Source organism: Pleurodeles waltl, chromosome 1_2, assembly GCF_031143425.1.
Source record: "Pleurodeles waltl isolate 20211129_DDA chromosome 1_2, aPleWal1.hap1.20221129, whole genome shotgun sequence".
In the NCBI taxonomy this organism is placed as follows: domain Eukaryota; kingdom Metazoa; phylum Chordata; class Amphibia; order Caudata; family Salamandridae; genus Pleurodeles; species Pleurodeles waltl.
Genome location: NC_090437.1, coordinates 216741230 through 216758985, shown reverse-complemented (window position 1 = coordinate 216758985; position 17756 = coordinate 216741230).

Here is a 17756-nt window from a genome sequence, read left to right as displayed (position 1 = left end):
GACTATACGGCCACCTCAGCTGCATAGGTGCTTATTTTGATGTTGTATCCATGTATAAAAACAGGTACAATCCCAGGATGCTGAGCTATAAGCCTTATAATAGGTTTCAGATAGAGAGCAAAAAATAGCTTAGAAAGGGAGTGAAAATCAGCAGAGATAAGGGACATCCCTTTCTGGTGCCACAGGTAATCCTAAAAGGAGAGGAAACTGAACCTTCTCAGAAAATATCAGCCGCTCTCATACAAGTACTGGATCTATCATAGAAACCTGTTTCCCATGCCTATAGCTTGAAGAGTTAAACACATACATGGCCAAGAGACCCAATCAAGCCCCTTTTTGGAGTAGAGTGAGATCATACCAACGTGTATCCCAAGAGTATTGGAGGCATCAAATAGCACTTCAGCAGCATAGATATGGCTGGTGCTATCTTTGCCTGGGATGAAGTCATGCTGCTACAGGAGATGAGCTCTTTGATACAAACAGTCAGCCAGGAAGACAAGATTTCTGCAAATATTTTTGGCTGGCATTAATCAGCACTATTGGATAATACGATCCTCTCTCTTCTGCAGGGATATCATTAAAAAAAAACACAATATTACCATGGCCCCTAGAGTACTTCACCTGCATGTTTAGGATATTGAATGACAGACAAAAACAAAGGATCCAAAATATTTATAGAAATTTGATAAAACTCAGCAGAGAGAACTTCATTAGTAGCCAACTTGCTGAAAGGAAGTGTTCTGGTAGCACCTTCAATCTCTTCAATAGTGATTGGCTCCTCCAGTGTCTGAGCAGTAGTGGGGCTCAGCTTGGATACTTTGGGCGTATGAATATATTCTCCAGTTATATGTGAACCTGGACTGGCAGGTTTCGATGTGAAGTTCCTGATAGAAAAGCCAAAACTGGTTGAGAATTTCCGGCGATCATAATATTTATTCCCTTTGCCATAGTGTACACAACGAACAATGTTCAAATGCCTACTCTCAGCAATTTTATAGGCCCAAACCTTCCACACTTTTTCACCATGCTCAACTAAAGCAATCCAACCATTAAGATAGGCTGCAGCGGCTTTATCTATTTGTACCCCATCCAAGCAATCCTCTGCTCCCACATCCACAGTTCAGAGTATGCAGACTGTGTTTGTACCTTTCAGGCCTTATCCTGCTGGATAATAAATTGCTTAGAGGTCCCTGGTGAATATACTTTAAGGGGCATATTTATACTCTGTTTGCGCCGGATTTGCGTCATTTTTTTTTACGCAATTCCGACGCAAAACTAACTCCATATTTATACTTTGGCGTTAGACCCGTCTAGCGCCAAAGATTTTGGAGTTTGCGTCATTTTTTAGCGTGGACACCTTCCTTGCGTTAATGATATGCAAGGTAGGCGTTCCCGTCTAAAAAATGACTCCGAGGCATGTGCGCCGTATTTATACTCCCGGGCAAAAATGACGCCCGGGAGTGGGCGGGTCAAAAAAAATGACGTCCAGCCGCTTTAGCGTAATTTTTTAGCGCCTGGTCAGGGCAGGCGTTAAGGGACCTGTGGGCTCGGAAGGAGCCCAGAGGTGCCCTCCCATGCCCCAAGGGACACCCCCTGCCACCCTTGCCCACCCCAGGAGGACGCCCAAGAATGGAGGGACCCATCCCAGGGAACTTAAGGTAAGTTCAGGTAAGTTTTTTTTTTTTTTTTTTTGTGGCATAGGGGGGCCTGATTTGTGCCCCCCTACATGCCACTATGCCCAATGACCATGCCCAGGGGACAGAAGTGCAAGGGGGCATGACTCCTGTCTTTGCTAAGACAGGAGTCATGTCAATGAAGGGTGGGAGTAAAAAAAAATGGCGCAAATCGGGTTGAGGCAGATTTTTTGCCTCAGACCGACTTGCCCCATTCTTTGACGCCCAAGCTCCATTTTCCCCTACGCCGGCGCTGCCTGGTGTGGGTCATTTGTTTGACACACACCAGTCAGCTCCGCCGGCTAACGTCATTCCATAAATAAGGCGCCCACATGGCGCATTGGAATGGCGTTAGCCTGCGTTACATTTTTTGACGCACAACTGCGTTGGCGCAGTTGTGCGCCAAAAAGTATAAATATGGCCCTAAGAGTATTCCACACAACATCAGGAGCAGAAGGGCAAATATTTGAGGAAACAAAAGCATTATGCTTGACATGCGTTATTTTAACATACTCCATCAATAAAGATCTGGGAAAGGTCCAGCTTTGGAGGTCATGCTTGAGATCACTGGTGCAAGGTGTTATCAATAAGGGATTATGATTGGAAGTGATCTTTGGATAGAGCTCAGCTTCAGATTTATTAATTAGGGCCTGAACACTAAAGATGATGTCAAGCCTAGAATAATGGCCATGAGAAGCCGAATAATATGTGCAGCCAGGTAGAGTCAGATTACAAGTTCTTGAAAGGTCAACAAGCCCATGTATCCCAGCTAACTTCCTGATAGCCTTCCTTGTGTTCGCCAAATGAGAGATAGCAGCTCTATCGGTTGTATCCTGAGCATAATTCAGATTGCAATTAATATAACCTTATATCAGCATCTCACCAGTCCAAATGTGACAGTTTAAAGTTAAGAAAGTCAAATAACCCAAGATCATCCCTGCTGGGTCCAGATACAGTGCATAAAATATAAAAATTAGAATAAAAAAAAAACTGAGCAATTGTCCACCTACCCTGTGAACCGGATGCGGTATGGATGGTTTTGAAGTTCAAAGAAAGAAGATTTCATTTAATATCGCAACCCCATGGATTGAAACCTGCAATGGTGTAGAGACAATGGCTTGGTAACCAAGCTGCTGTAACTGGGCCCCATCTTTGTAGGCTAAATGAGTGTTGGTTAAGCACAAAGTATGCAGTTTATAATCATCAACTTCTTTCATAACCAGACTTCAATTCAGAGGACGATTTAGGCCTGCAGCATTCCAACACATACCTTTAAACTGTAACATGACAGAGAATATAAACCCAGAACAGTGCCTCTCTAGTTCTACCCCCAAAGTAGGGGTGAGGTTACTATCACTGACTCTCACCCCCAGCACTATTTGCACATGCAGAGCTAAAACTCAACTGCACAGATCTTCAGAAATTTCAAAAATACTGAAATCAAATGACCACTTGAATTCTTTCCATTGTTTAAGCTTACTGCTGAGCATCTGTTGTGAGCCAATCATCCTTGATATGGCTTACAACAGAACATTTTCTGTCAACCCATCAAAAACCCACCTTTACCCCCGATATCCTGAATCTCACTCCCCCTGGACAAAGGGACAAACTCATGCCCATACCTTGGCTGTCAGGAAACAAGACGGCCTCCCACATATCACTCCACCCCCTCACATCAGTGACTATTGCATTTAGATATGAACAGGAAAAAATTGGAGAAGACGAGAAAAGCGGAGAGCTGGGATAGCCACTAAATTAACCCCTTCGCTACCAGGCCTTTTCCCTCTCAGGTGGCCAGCCTTTATTTGGCTATTTGGGGCAGGGCTCGCCTTACCCACGCCAAATTTGTGTCCTTTATTTCCAACATCCTAGGGATTCTAGAGGTGCCCAGACTTTGAGGGTTCCCCTGAAGGAGACCAAGAAATTAGCCAAAATACAGTAAAAATGTTTTTTATTTTAACAACAATTGAAAAAAGGGCTGCATAAGAAGGCTTGTGTTTTTTTCCCCCTGAAATAGGCATCAACAAACGGTTTGCAGTACTAAAATCACCAGCTTCCCAGCTTTCAGGAACAGGCAGACTTGAATCAGAAAACCCAATTTTTCACCACAATTTTGCATTTGACTGGGACATACCCCATCCATGCTGGATCCCAGAAACCTAAACATTTCCGAAAAGTAGACACAATTTTGAATTCAGCAATGGGTAATTTGTGTGGATCCTACAAGGGTTTCCTACAGACAATAACAACTGAATTAAAAAAATATTGAAATTGAGGTGAAAAAAACTGCAATTTTTCTCTACGTTTTACTCTGTAACTTTTTTCGGCAATGTCAGAAGTTTGAACGCAACATACCGTTATGTCTGCTGGACTCTTCTGGTTGCGGGGATATATAGGGCTTGTAGGTTCATCAAGAACCCTAGGTGCCCAGAGCAAATAAATGAGCTGCACTTTGCAGTGGGTTTTCATTCTATTCCGGGTGTACAGCAATTCATTTGCTGAAATATACAGATTGAAAAATAGTATCAAGAAAACCTTTGCATTTCCAAAATGAGCACAAGATAAGGTGTTGAGGAGCAGTGGTTATTTGCACATCTCTGTATTCTGGGTGCCCATACTAGTATGTGAATTACAGGGCATTTCTCAAATAGACGTCTTTTTTACACACTGTCTCATATTTGGAAGGAAAAAATGTAGAGAAAGACAAGGGGCAATAACACTTGTTTTGCTATTCTATGATCCCCTAAGTCTCCCGATAAAAATGGTACCTCAATTGTGTGGGTAGGTCTAGCGCCTGCGACAGGAAGTGCCCCAAAACACAACAGTGACTCATCAAATTTTCCCAAAGAAAACGGAGGTGTTTTTTGCAAAGTGCCTACCTGTGGATTTTGGCCTCTAGCTCGGCCGGTACCTAGGGAAACCTACCAAACCTGTGCCTTTTTTAAAACTAGAGACCTAGGGGAATCCAAGACGGAGTGACTTGTGGGGCTCTCACCAGGTTCTGTTACCCAGAATCCTTTGCAAACCTCAAAATGTGGCTACAAAATCACTTTTCCCTCACATTTCGGTGACAGAAAGTTCTTGGATCTGAGAGGAGCCACAAATTTCCTTCCACCCAGTGTTCCCCCAAGTTTCTCGATAAAAATGGTACCTCATTTGTGTGGGTAGGCCTAGTGCCTGTGACAGGAAATGCCCTAAACCACAAAGTGGACACATCACATTTTCTAAAACAAAACTGAGGTGTTTTTTGCAAAGTGCCTACCTGTGGATTTTGGCCTCTAGCTCAGCCGCCACCTAGGGAAACCTACCAAACCTGTACATTTTTGAAAACTAGAGACTTAGGGGAATCCAAGATGGGGTGACTTGTGGGGCTCTCACCAGGTTCTGTCACCCAGAATAATTTTGGAAACCTCAAAATGTGGTATCCCTAGTGACTAGAGGACTCTGCCCCCCCTGGAGGCAGATCGGCCTCATTATATTAGGCCGATCTGCCCCCTGGGGGGCAGAAATGACCTATAAATGATTTGCCCCCCTAGGGAGCGACACTTGCCCAAGGAGTCGCTCCCTTTATCAGAAAAAACAAAGTAAAAAAAATCTCTGGTGTCTAGTGGGCATTTCTAACCCCCCTGGGGGCAGATTGGCCTAATTATATTAAGCCGATCTTCCCCCACGGGGGGCAGAAATGACCTATAAATTATTTGCCCCCCTAGAGAGCGACACTTGCCCAAGGGGCCGCTCCCTTTATCAGAAAAAACAAAGTAAAAAAAATCCCTGGTGTCTAGTGGGCATTTCTAACCCCCCTGGGGCAGATTGGCCTAATTGTATTAGGCCGATCTGCCCACGGGGGGACAGAAATGGCCTAAGCACAATTTGGCCCCCAGGGAGCGACCCTTGCCTAAGGGGTCGCTCGCTGCACATAAAAGAAAAAAAAAGCTTCCCTGGTGTCTAGTGGGCATTTCTGCCCCCATTGGGGCAGATTGGCCTTATTATTTTAGGCCGATCTGCCCCCGGGGGGGCAGAGATGACCTAAAAGTTATTTGCCCCCCCAAGGGAGCGACCCTTGTCCATCCCCTCACATAAATTTTTTTTAAAAACTAAATTCCCTGGTGTCTAGTAGGCATTTCTGCTGCCCGATCGCATTGCGATCGGGCAGCAGAAATGCTCCGAATGACATCGGAAGAAAGGAAAAGCCTTTCCTTTCTTCCAATATCTCTCCCGCCCCCCTCCTCCCGAGCGGAAGAGAAATTCTAAGCATTTCTCTTCCGCATCGACCTCTGATGAGGTCAGCACACGATCGCGTGCTGACGGAATCAGACGTCACGGGGTGGATCGCGGGGTCAGGGGTGAAAGGGGAAGCGATTCCCCTTTCATCCCTGACCGGGGTGTGGGCTTGGTGCAGGATGAGGTGGTTTAGTCCCAAGCACACGGGAACCATGTGCTGGTCGAGACCACCTCGTCCAAGGCACCCTAGGGGTTAAAAGAAAGAAAAGAAAGAGCAGAATAATCTGGATATGTCCAGCGAAGGCAGTCTGTGGAACAGTATGTCCCTGGTTGCCATCTCTCCCTATCTCATGATGGTACGAAATATTAGATCAGTTTTTGAACAATAGTTGAAATTATGTGTGGGTATTGAGAAGAAGCTTGGTTTTACAGTGTTTGATTTTAAGTGATCCAATGTTATCATATTTTCAATGTATCTTAGAGTCAATGCTGACATAGAGCTGTAGTCTGGAAAGGTGCTCTTCAGTTTTTTTGTGGATCAGCTGCTTATGGTGAGGGAATGGGGCAGACTCTTTTTGAAAGGCACTAAGGGGCATATTTATACTCTGTTTGCGCCGGATTTGTGTCATTTTTTGCTACGCAAATCTGGTGCAAACTTAACTCCATATTTAGATTTTGACGCTAGACCCGTCTAGTGTCAACATTTTGGAGTTTGCGTCATTTCAAGGATGCTTGAAACTGCCTTGCGTCAATGAAATGCGAGGTAGGCGTTCCCATACAAAAAATTACTCAGACACCCTAGCGCCATATTTATCCAACAGGGCAAAAATGACTCACGGGTAGGATGCGGATTCGAAAAATGACACAAAGCCAGATTTGCGTCACATTTTAACGCTTGGGTCAGGGCAGGCATTAAAATGCGGCAAGGAAAACACACACAAGCAACATCATTGCTCAAGAACGGCAACATGGAGGTGCTACTGATGCAGCATGCCAGACGATGCAGAACACAGGACCAACAGCAGCAGCCACCACCTCCCCAATGTGGCCCCCAAAGGCAACATCAAAGGCAGGAGAGGGTCTTCAGGACCAGGACAACCCTCCAGGGCCTCAGGGAACAGGATATAATCCGGAAGTACAGACTCAACAGCAGCTGTAGTGCCAAATTGATCCACAGATCACAGCCAGCCTGCAGATACCACACAATATACTACCAGTGACCAAGCTGCTAGCTGTCCTGCACATGTTGGCAAGAGGCTCCTTCCAAATAACGGGTGCCCTGGTCGCTGGGGAATCACAGCCCTCGTTCCCTGCCTTCCTTCCCAAGGTCCTAGATGCTATCATCTCCTTCACACCCTGTCACATCAGCTTCCCCAACACACAGCAGAAGCAGCAGGTGATCAAACAGGGGTTTTACCAAATACATGGCTTCCCGCATGTGCTTGGTGCAATGTCCGGATTGTACCACCTCCTACAACAGAACATGTATACTTAAACAGAAAGCACTCCCACTCCATAAATGTGTAGGCCATAGTTGACTGCCTGGGATTGTTTACCAACATCTTAGCCAAGTATCCTGGGAGTGTACATGATACCTTCATCTTCCGCCACAGCACCATCAATCTGCACTTCCAGGACGAACAATATGGCAATGGCCTTCTTGTCGGTAAGTCCATGAACCTAGCAATATACACACGGCACAGCAACCCTGTAGGACACACAATACATACACCACTACATTGGCATGTGGGCAGGAAGACACTGAGGTGTGACACAGGTAGTTATGTTGTACACCCTGACTGTAGGAAAATGGCTCGCATTGCATGGTTACCCCCTAACTTTTTGCCTTTTGTTGATGCTAGTTATGATTCAAAGTGTGCTGGGATCCTGCTAACCAGGCCCCAGCACCAGTGTTCTTTCCCTAAACTGTACCTTTGTCTCCACAATTGGTACAGCCCTGGCACACAGCTAAGTCTCTTGTAACTGGTACCCCTGGTACCAAGGGCCCTGTGGCCAGGGAAGGTCTCTAAGGGCTGCAGCATGTATTATGCCACCCTGGGGAACTTTCACTCAGCACCGCACTGCCTCACAACTTGTGTGTGCTGGTGGGGAGAAAATGACTAAGTCGACATGGCACTCCCCTCAGAGTGCTATGCCCACAACCCACTGCCTGTGGCATAGGTACATCACCTCTCTAGCAGGCCTTACATCCCTAAGGCAGGGTGCACTATACCACAGGTGAGGACATAGTTGCATGAGCACTATGCCCCTACAGTGTCTAAGCCAAATCTTAGACATTGTAAGTGCAGGGTAGCCATAAAGAATATATGGTCTGGGAGCTTGTCAAACACAAACTCCACAGTTCCATAATGGCTACACTTAATTCTGGGAAGTTTGGTATAAAACTTTTCAGCACAATAAATCCACACTGATGCCAGTGTGGGATTTATTGAAAAATGCACACAGAGGGCATCTTGGAGATGCCTCCTGTATACCAGTCAAACTCACAGAGTTAGGCTGACCTGTTTCTGCCAGCCTGCCACAAGCAGACGGGTTTCTGGCCACATGGGGTAAGTGCCTTTGTCACTCTGTCGCCAGGACCAAAGCCTGTACTGGGTGGAGGTGCTTCATACCTCCCCCTGCAGGAACTGTAACACCTGGTGGTGAGCCTCAAAGGCTCAAGCTTGGTGTTACAGTGCCCCAGGGCACTCCAGCTAGTGGAGATGCCCGCCCCTCCAAACACAGCTCCCACTTTTGGCAGCAAGTCCGGAGGAGATAATGAGAAAAACAAGGAGGAGTCACCCACTAGTCAGGACAGCCCCTAAGGTGCCCTGAGCTGAGGTGACCCTTGCCTTAAGCAATCCACCATCTAGTTTTGGAGGATTACCCCAATAGGATTAGGGATGTGCCCCCCTCCTCGCAGGGAAGAGGCACAAAGAGGGTGTAGCCACCCTTCAGGACATTAGCCATTGGATACTGCCCCCAGACCTAAACACACCCCTAACTTGAGTATTTAGGGGCGACCCTGAACCCAGGAAAGCAGATTCCTGCAACCTGAAAAAAGAAGAAGGACTGCTGACCTGAAAGCCCCGCAGAGACGGCGGAGACAACAACTGACTGGCCCCAGCCCTACCGGCCTGTCTCCTGTACAGCGACGCATCCAGCGGGACCAGTGACCTCTGAGGACTCAGAGGACTGACATGCACCTAAAGGACCAAGAAACTCTAGAGAATAATGGCTCTGTCCAAATCTACAATGAAGAACTCATCTTTAAATAAGACTACAGCCTCACTCTGGAAGTGTGAGTAATCACACTCCGCACGCGATGCCCCCGGCCCGTGTCCAGGGAATCCAACACAGCAGAGAGGAACCGCAGGTGACTTCAAAGACGTGGACACCCTGAGTCGACCTCCCTGCACCCCCACAGCAAAGCCTGCAGAGAGGATCCAGAGGCTCCCCGTGACCGCGGCTGCCCGGTAACAAAGGAACCCGATGCCTGGACAAAGCACTGCACCCATAGCCCCCAGAACCGAGAGGAGCCAACCACCAGTGCAGGAGTGACCAGCAGGCAGCCCTCATCCTAGCCCAGTTGGTGGCTTGCCCGAGAAGCCCCCGTGCCCTGCCTGCATCGCCAGAGTGACCCCCGGGTCCCTCCATTGATTTCAGTACAGAAAAACTTTGACCTCTGCACCTGACCGGCCCTGTGTTGCTGGTGCTGGGTGTTTGGGGTTGACTTGAACCCCCAACGGTGGGCTGCCTATGCCCAGGAGACTGAACTTGTAAGTGCATTCCTTACCTGAGAAACTAATTATTACTTACCTCCCCCAGGAACTGTTGATTTTTGCAGTGTGTCCACTTTTAAAATAGCTTATTGCCATTTTTTTCAAAACTGTGTACATTACTGTTTTAATTCAAAGTTCCATACTTACCTGTGTCAAGTACCTTACAATTTATGTACTTACCTAAATTCTGAATCTTGTGGTTCTAAAATAAATTGCGAAAATAATATTTTTCTATATAAAAACCTATTGGCCTGGAGTTAAGTCTTCTCATTTATTGTCTGTGTGTGTACAACAAATGCTTAACACTACCCTCTGATAAGCCTACTGCTCAACCACACTACCACAAAAAAGAGGATTAGTATTATCTACTTTTGCCACTATCAACCTCTAAGGGGAAACCTTGGACTCTGTGCACACTATCTCTCACTTTGAGATAGTATGCACAGAGCCAACTTCCTACACTGACACAGTGGGATACACACCTATGGACAAATTACGGCTGCCAATAACAATAGATGCCACAGCTGCAAGGGACCAATGTCAAAGCACACAGTGACAATGACATGGCCTGCCCTGGAAGTACAATTTGGAAGATGAACCATTTACTATTACATTGGGCCACATAGTCAATCCCACACCCTCCCAAGCAATATGGACTGTGGAAGGGGTGTGCAATGTGTGTTGCTGCAGGTCAAACACCATGAGACACATAGCATGATGATGCTGACTCACATGTAGGTGACATGGAAATACTGCGGCAGTCCAAATATCACGCATCACTCCTGAGGTAACGTTGCCAGGTGGCAATAAGGAAGTGGACTGTGCTATGAACACATATTGATGTGCCACTAATGCACACTGCTGCACAGAATGAAAGAGCCAATTGTCCATCAAAATAACAGATCTACAGGGAGATGGCCCTTCCTACACAGATACATCCACCTCCACAAGGAAGTTAGCCAGGTTACCTGGAGCAAGTTGGGTAGTGTAGGTGCACAGTTGCACATGAGCCACTGGCAGAGGGATCTACAAGGGTCTACATAGAACCAAGTCACACATGGGACAATTTTGCATTATCAATACTGAACACCTCAGTGATGCCAACTTAGGGAGATGTGTTGGGCAATCAAAGGCCTCACTTCTGGATTTCATCAGCAATAACATATGTCTAAGTGGATGGGATGTCCAGGCCATGTAGTGCAACCATGTAACAACCTCATTGGAATCTATTGTGTGTCTGGAAGTATCATGTCCCCTCCAGTGAAAGCACACTAAAACATGTTGCTCACTACACAACACGTGGTACATACATACTGACCAGCAGTTTGGAAACAAAACCATAGACATCAGATCAATGAGCCAAACACCCTGTCAGACTTTTCATCCTTGGCATGGTCTCCCCTAACTTTGTGCCTCTGTTCCCTAGAATGTTGATGTGTGCTGGACTCTGTTTTTGCATCTTTTGTTACTCTGGGCACTTTAACACTGCTATCCAGTGCTAAAATGCAAATGTTCCTGTATAAAATGTGTATGTAATTGGCTTTCCATGATTGGCATATTTGATTTACTGGTAGTCCCTAGTACACAGCACTACTGGTACCCAGGGTCTGTAAATCAAATGCTACTAGTGGGCCTGCAGCACTGGTTGTGCCACGCAGATTAGTAGCCCTGTAAACATGGCTCAGACCTACCACTGCAGTGTCTGTGTGTGCAGATTTAACTGCCAATTCGACTTGGCAAGTGTACCCACTTGCCAGGTCTAAACATTCCCTTTTCTTACATGTAAGACACCCCTAAGGTAGGCCCTAGGTAGCCCCATGGGTAGGGTGCAGTGTATGTTTAAAGTAGGACATATACTAATGTGTTTTATATGTCCTGTCAGTGAAATACTGCCAAATTCAGTTTTCACTGTTGCAAGGCCTATCTCTCTCATAGGTTAACACGAGGGCTACCTTTAAAAATGATTAGAGCGTATATTCCCTTAGGGAGCAGATAGACATGTGGAGTTTGGGGTCTCTGAGCTCACAACTTAAAAATGCATCTTTTAGTGAAATTCGTTTTAAGATTGTGTGTTTGAAAATGCCACTTTTAGAAAGTGAGCATTTTCTTGCTTAAACTATTCTGTGACTCTGCCTGTTTATGGATTCCCTGCCTGGGTCAGTTTGACAGTTGGGCTATTTGCACCTCTCTCTAGACAGTGACACAAAGGGAGCTGGGGTGTAGGGTGCATATCCTGATGAGTCATCTGTGCTAGGAGGGAGGGGAGGAGTGGTCACTTACACAAGAGCTAAGGAGAAGTGCTGCCCTATCTGAGACTGTGCTTTGTGGGGCTATCCTGCAGTTGCTGCTTCTGCCTGTGCCAGGGGACAAAGACTGGACTTTGTGTGCCTTTCTGCTTGTGAAGAAATCTCCAAGGGCTTGTCCTGAGCTTACCTCCTGTTGTTGAAGTCTCAGGGCCATCAAAGACTTCTCCTGCCAGCACCTGGACTCTCTGCTGAGACTCCTGCCCTGCCAAGTGGTGCCCTGTCCAGTTCCTGTGGCTTTGGACGGTGAAGCTGGCAGACCAAGACTGAAAATCCACGCACAGACCACTTTGCAGGGAAAATATCGACACATCTTCTGAGACGTGGATGAAAAAATCGATGCTCCACCGGCTTCGTGGCAGAAATTGACGCTCCACCGGCATTGCAGCTGGAAAATCAACACACGTAGCTGGAAGAACGATGCGCAGCACCCGCTGACAGAGGCTGTTAACGTTCCAACCCACAGTGCATGGTTTTGTTGATACTGTGTGGCAGGATTTTTTACGAAAACCTTGCTGGGCATGGAAAAACGACTCAACACCTGCCCGGACCCGAGTGCTGCCCGAATCGATGCATCGCTCTCCTGCGGAGAGGAAAAACGACTCACGCTGACCCGACCAGAGAAGGAGAAATGACACATGATCTTGGTTGCGGGTCAGAAATCGACGCACCGCTTACCTTTTTCGATGCACACTCGACCGTGCGTGTTATTTTGACACTACCCAGGTACTTTTCAATGCTAATAGTGTTTTACCTGTTTTCTCAAGGAATTAAGACTCTTTTTCGTTGCTTTGGTCTTGTTTTGTTTAGATACATATTTTCTATTTTTCTAAACCTATGTTGTGTCATTTTGTAGTGTTTTCATTCAGTTACTGTGTGTGTTGGTACAAATACTTTACACCTAGCACTCTGGAGTTAAGCCTGCCTGCTCGTGCCAAGCTACCAAGGGGGCGAGAGGGGGTTAGCTGAGGGTGATTTGCCCTTATCCTGACTAGAGTGAGGATCCTTGCTTGGGCAGGGGGTAACCTGACTGCCAAACAAAGACCCCATTTTGAACAACCCCCAGTGCAGAAAGAACCTCACAGAATCCCAGGATCTCACACAATGCCACAAACACATATGACAACACAGATGACACAAGATATCAACTGCTATGCTACATGACATTCCTGGTGCAAGCACTAACAAAATACTTACTCCTATTTTCTTTTTCAGCCGATCAGGCTTATAGGATCCAGCCATGGATCATGAGCCCATTCCCCAACCCATGAGCAGCAGCAGAGCGTGCCTATAATGAGGCACATCGGAGGACATGCACCATTGTGGAACGGACCTTTGGCATCCTGAAGTCCAGATTCAGGTGCCTGGACATCACAGGAGGCAGCCTCCTATATGCCCCAGAAATGGTCTGCAGATCATATTGACATGTGCCCTCCTGCACAACATTTGTGTTAGGAGGAACATCCTCCTATATGAACCAGAGCAAGAACTGCCTGAGGAGGAGAAGGAGGAGGCAGATGGTGCCAGGGAAAATGAGGTGAACATCCAAACACAGCTGCAGGAATGCACCACAGACAGCAGATTGTTCAGAACTTTTTTCACCAATAGTAACTTTAAACACATTGCTAGGATATGTAATTAAACACATCACTTTATCATACAATCCTGCTCTGGTTACTTATTTCTCCATCACATGTTCTTTAGGAATGTGAGTATTACCTCAGGGAGCATGTCACAAAGACAAATCTGACTACTTCTGATGCAACATCACATGCAATGCATATGATTTTACAGCAAACATCACACACATTTTTTTTAAAAACATCTTTTCAATTTCGCATATGATGGACGAAATCATAGGACCACAGCATATGACACACATCCACGTTGCCAACATGGTCTACTGTAGCACATGACACACAACTGTGACATCTCCAATCATAAGGTAAATAAGCACCTCATATATGAAGCAGTGGATGTGAAATCACAGTGGTAACAGGAATGTATGACCAGTCCCTTGACAGCAGGTAAGTGTGACATCAGCTATCTCTGCAAGGAGCTTGTGTGACAAGAAGTGCATCAATCCTGAAAATGGATAGCATGAGTGTCGCAGGTATGACAATCAATGGTCACAACACATGCCCTGCGCAGTCCATCCCTGGTAATAAGTCCTGCCACTGCCATATGTCAAGTCTCTGCCCTCCCTTCTCTAGGGGGCGCTGTAAATGGACTATCTGTACCCTGGGAATCATCTTTAACACTCACCCAGACTCCCATTCTGACTCCTGTTTGCTTCCCCTTTCCATATGGCATGCAATAGAAGAACTACATTAGCCTGCATGGACTTCAGGTCCCATAATGCACTGCCTGGTAGTTGGAAAGACCTGTAATCTTCTGTCCATAGCTTCCTATGGGAAAAGTCTGGTTGCCCCCTCATACTGGATTCTCTCCTCCAGGACTTGTGAGAGACTGAAGCTGCACACACCTGTGAGCTCTCTCGTGCAGCCCAGCCATGTAACTGTGCCGTGGCCTTGCTGCTGCCTGGAACAGCTTAGAAGCTGCCATTCCCTGAAGCTCCTCGTCCTGCTTTGGAGGACAATTCATTTGTGTACCAGAGCCCTTGTTGGATTGTGTTACAGTCCTGCTTTGTTACTGTGTCTCCAGCCCGACAAACAAGGGCTAGTCTAGTGTATGCAAGAACAATCCATGTTTGTGCCCTGAGGGTCCAGATACAGATTCACTTCTGCTCCCAACTTTCTATGGGGCTTGCGTGGTGACCAGCTGTGAGATTAATCTGCACAGAGGCACTGACGTTCCCTGTTGCTGTGGGAATTTCTGAGCCCTACCCTGTGTACAATCTTAGTGATGAGCTCTGCATGTTTGTCCATTACTGCCCAGAACATATTTGTCCACACTAAGGTTGCTCTGTATTCACTCTTCTGTATTATCTTCCTTACCATAGCTGCCCTATCCCCTTGTATGCCTTTAGCTGCTCTTCTGCTTTAGTACAATTTTGCCTTGCAGGATACTCTGTGAACTCAAGGGTTGACCCAACAGACTCCTGACTAGACCTGCACGAAACCGTAACACCCTGGAGCCCAACACTGACACAGGGTACACATGTCCACACACCTGAATTGGACACTTGTGTGCAATGCACCTCTGAAAATATGTGAACACATGCAGCCAGGGCTGCAGGTCCACCACAGCAACATGAGTAACATAGGTAATTTTCATTAGTCAAACTGACGTGTACATAACAATTTTATGATTGGAATTGAGGCACAGTGTACCAAACACTGTACCTACCAAACATGTACAAATGGCCAACATGTGGGTAGTTTACACATAAGTCACCATGAAGTCGTAACCAACAATTAATGACATGTGAGGAGTAACATATCCGACATAGCCCTCATCAGCCATCCTCAATCATCCCTGTGTATTATTTGTTGTGGGAAATGTAATGTCCCCAAAGTCAAACAACTACACACATCAAATGAGTCAACACATATTACAAACACATATCATGACTGTTGTACATCATTGATTGCCATCTGATGCTGATACCCATTTGTAACACATTCATACATGACCATTAAGCCAAATGTATTGCATGCTGTTCCATCAGAAACACACATATAGTTGTAACAGTTAATTCACACACAAAACACACAGACCATGATTTATGCTTTTGTAGCGCAGCCTTGCCATCATTTATTGACGCAAAATCAGCGCAAACTTACAAATTCCAATAGTATTTTGTAACTTAGTGCCGCTTTTGCGTCAGAAAAAAGGAAATGCTGCGCAAAGATAGTATAAATGTGGGCCGCAGTTGCATGGTCTACCACATGTGGCCAACCACTATAACACACACTGCAGGCCATACAGTCCTATCTTTATCTAGATACAGACTGCAAGCATGTTAAATATTTAAAATTCACACAAACACAGTTTAAGTCAGAAATTTTGATGCAAATACATCGAAAAGCCACACAAACGCATACTAAACATCAATGGGCCATTAGCGTTAATTCCACGAGCTTACCACACGCATGCCGATATCCATAAAAATAGTTGTTTCCCGGTTATGCGTGGTATTTTGCCACACATGTAGGTTATGCATCATATATATTCACGCAAACTACGTATGCGCCCAAAAAAATACAAGCAAGACGGAAAACAGGCCGCAAAGGGGACAGGAAGTGATGTAATAGGAAATCCTGTTTACAGACATGGCACAGTGGGTGTACTTTCACTTTTACTTTACAGTCTGTGCTTTTTCTTCACTGTGTGGCTGTGTCTTGGTGTTGCTCTTGTTTGGATCGTGCATATTGTATCTTGTGGTGTCTATCTTGTATCTATCTGTGTATTCTATTTGTATATTGTACCTGTGTAAGTGTTTTTGTGTATTTTAGTGTTGTCTGAATTGTATTTGTACTGTCGGCTGTCTGTTTGGGGGTTAGATTAGTTGGGTTAGTTGGGGTTTGTAATTTGGGTTGTAAGTTTCCTTTTTTCTGATTTGTTTTCCTTACTTTTTTCCTTCTATTCTTGAAATTTTGTGCCATAACATGCTGGGAAAGGCGAGGCTGATCCGCATGGGTGAGGAAGAGCTTTGGGCCTTTGTGTAGCTGGTGTGCCACTTTCTTCCGATGATGCTGGAGTCGGGGGGCGTGTGATAGAGGGGTATCACACGGAGGCAAGGCAGCTGCATTGGGCGAAGGTGCTCTTCCACCTGAAACGTGTGTTAAACACATCAAGGAACGAGCACCAGCTGAAGAATCGCTGGGCTAACTTGGTGACCTGAGATCAAGACCTGCTGGACTAACTCGGTGTGGTGATCGGTGGCCCTGTTGGTGAGTATCACATTGACAATTGTGTACAGTAGAATGCTCCTGAGTGACAGTAGCAGATGTCTTGATGTGCTGTATGCAATGTCTGTGGCCATGTGGAATGCAAGTAGAACAAACTGTTAGTGTACCAGTACTGAGATGTATTACACATATTTATGCATGTTAACAATGCAGTCCAGAGCTTCGTTGAGAAATGTCTGACTATTAATTAGGGCCATATGTACCAAGCTATTTATAATTTTCACAAACCGCCTAGTTTTCAGAATTTTTGTGTTTACATCAGGAAAAATATTCATTCAAATGCACAACCCCAATTTTGCCATTCTGTAATCACATTGCACAATAACAAAACAGGGTTTTCTGGTGGCATTTAGGAATGGGCGCTCCTATCCTGTTATCGAGTCGCAGGCCATGATTGTTTTTTTCTTGGGCACAAATGCTGGCACTAAACAATTGCAGTTACCATCCGTTACAAGTTGGTGCTAACCCATTTGCAAAAGGGGAGTGGTCCCCCATGGGATCCCTTCCCCTTTGTGAATGCATGGCCAAAAATTTACTCTGAGCAGGAAGTTGTGCCACGGATCATTGACGTCTTCCAAAAAATATTTTCTGTTATAATATAGGTTTTTGAAATACTTTCTGTTTACCCCTGCTGAAATAAGGCTGCAATTAAACGAATATTTACATCCCTATTTGAAAGCAGTCACAGACATGGTGGTTTGCTTAGCCCAGCAGGCCAGCATCCCTGTGAGTGTCGCCATTCCCAAGGGGGTTTGCCCATGAGGTATGTCATTTGCTACCCCATTTTTGAATTGCAAACAGTGTCATTGACAGGGTTGTACCTCAGATTATCCTACTCTCAAATTGCGAGTTGCTAAGTCTTGCAATTTGTGACTCACAAAACCTGACCTTGGTACATATGGC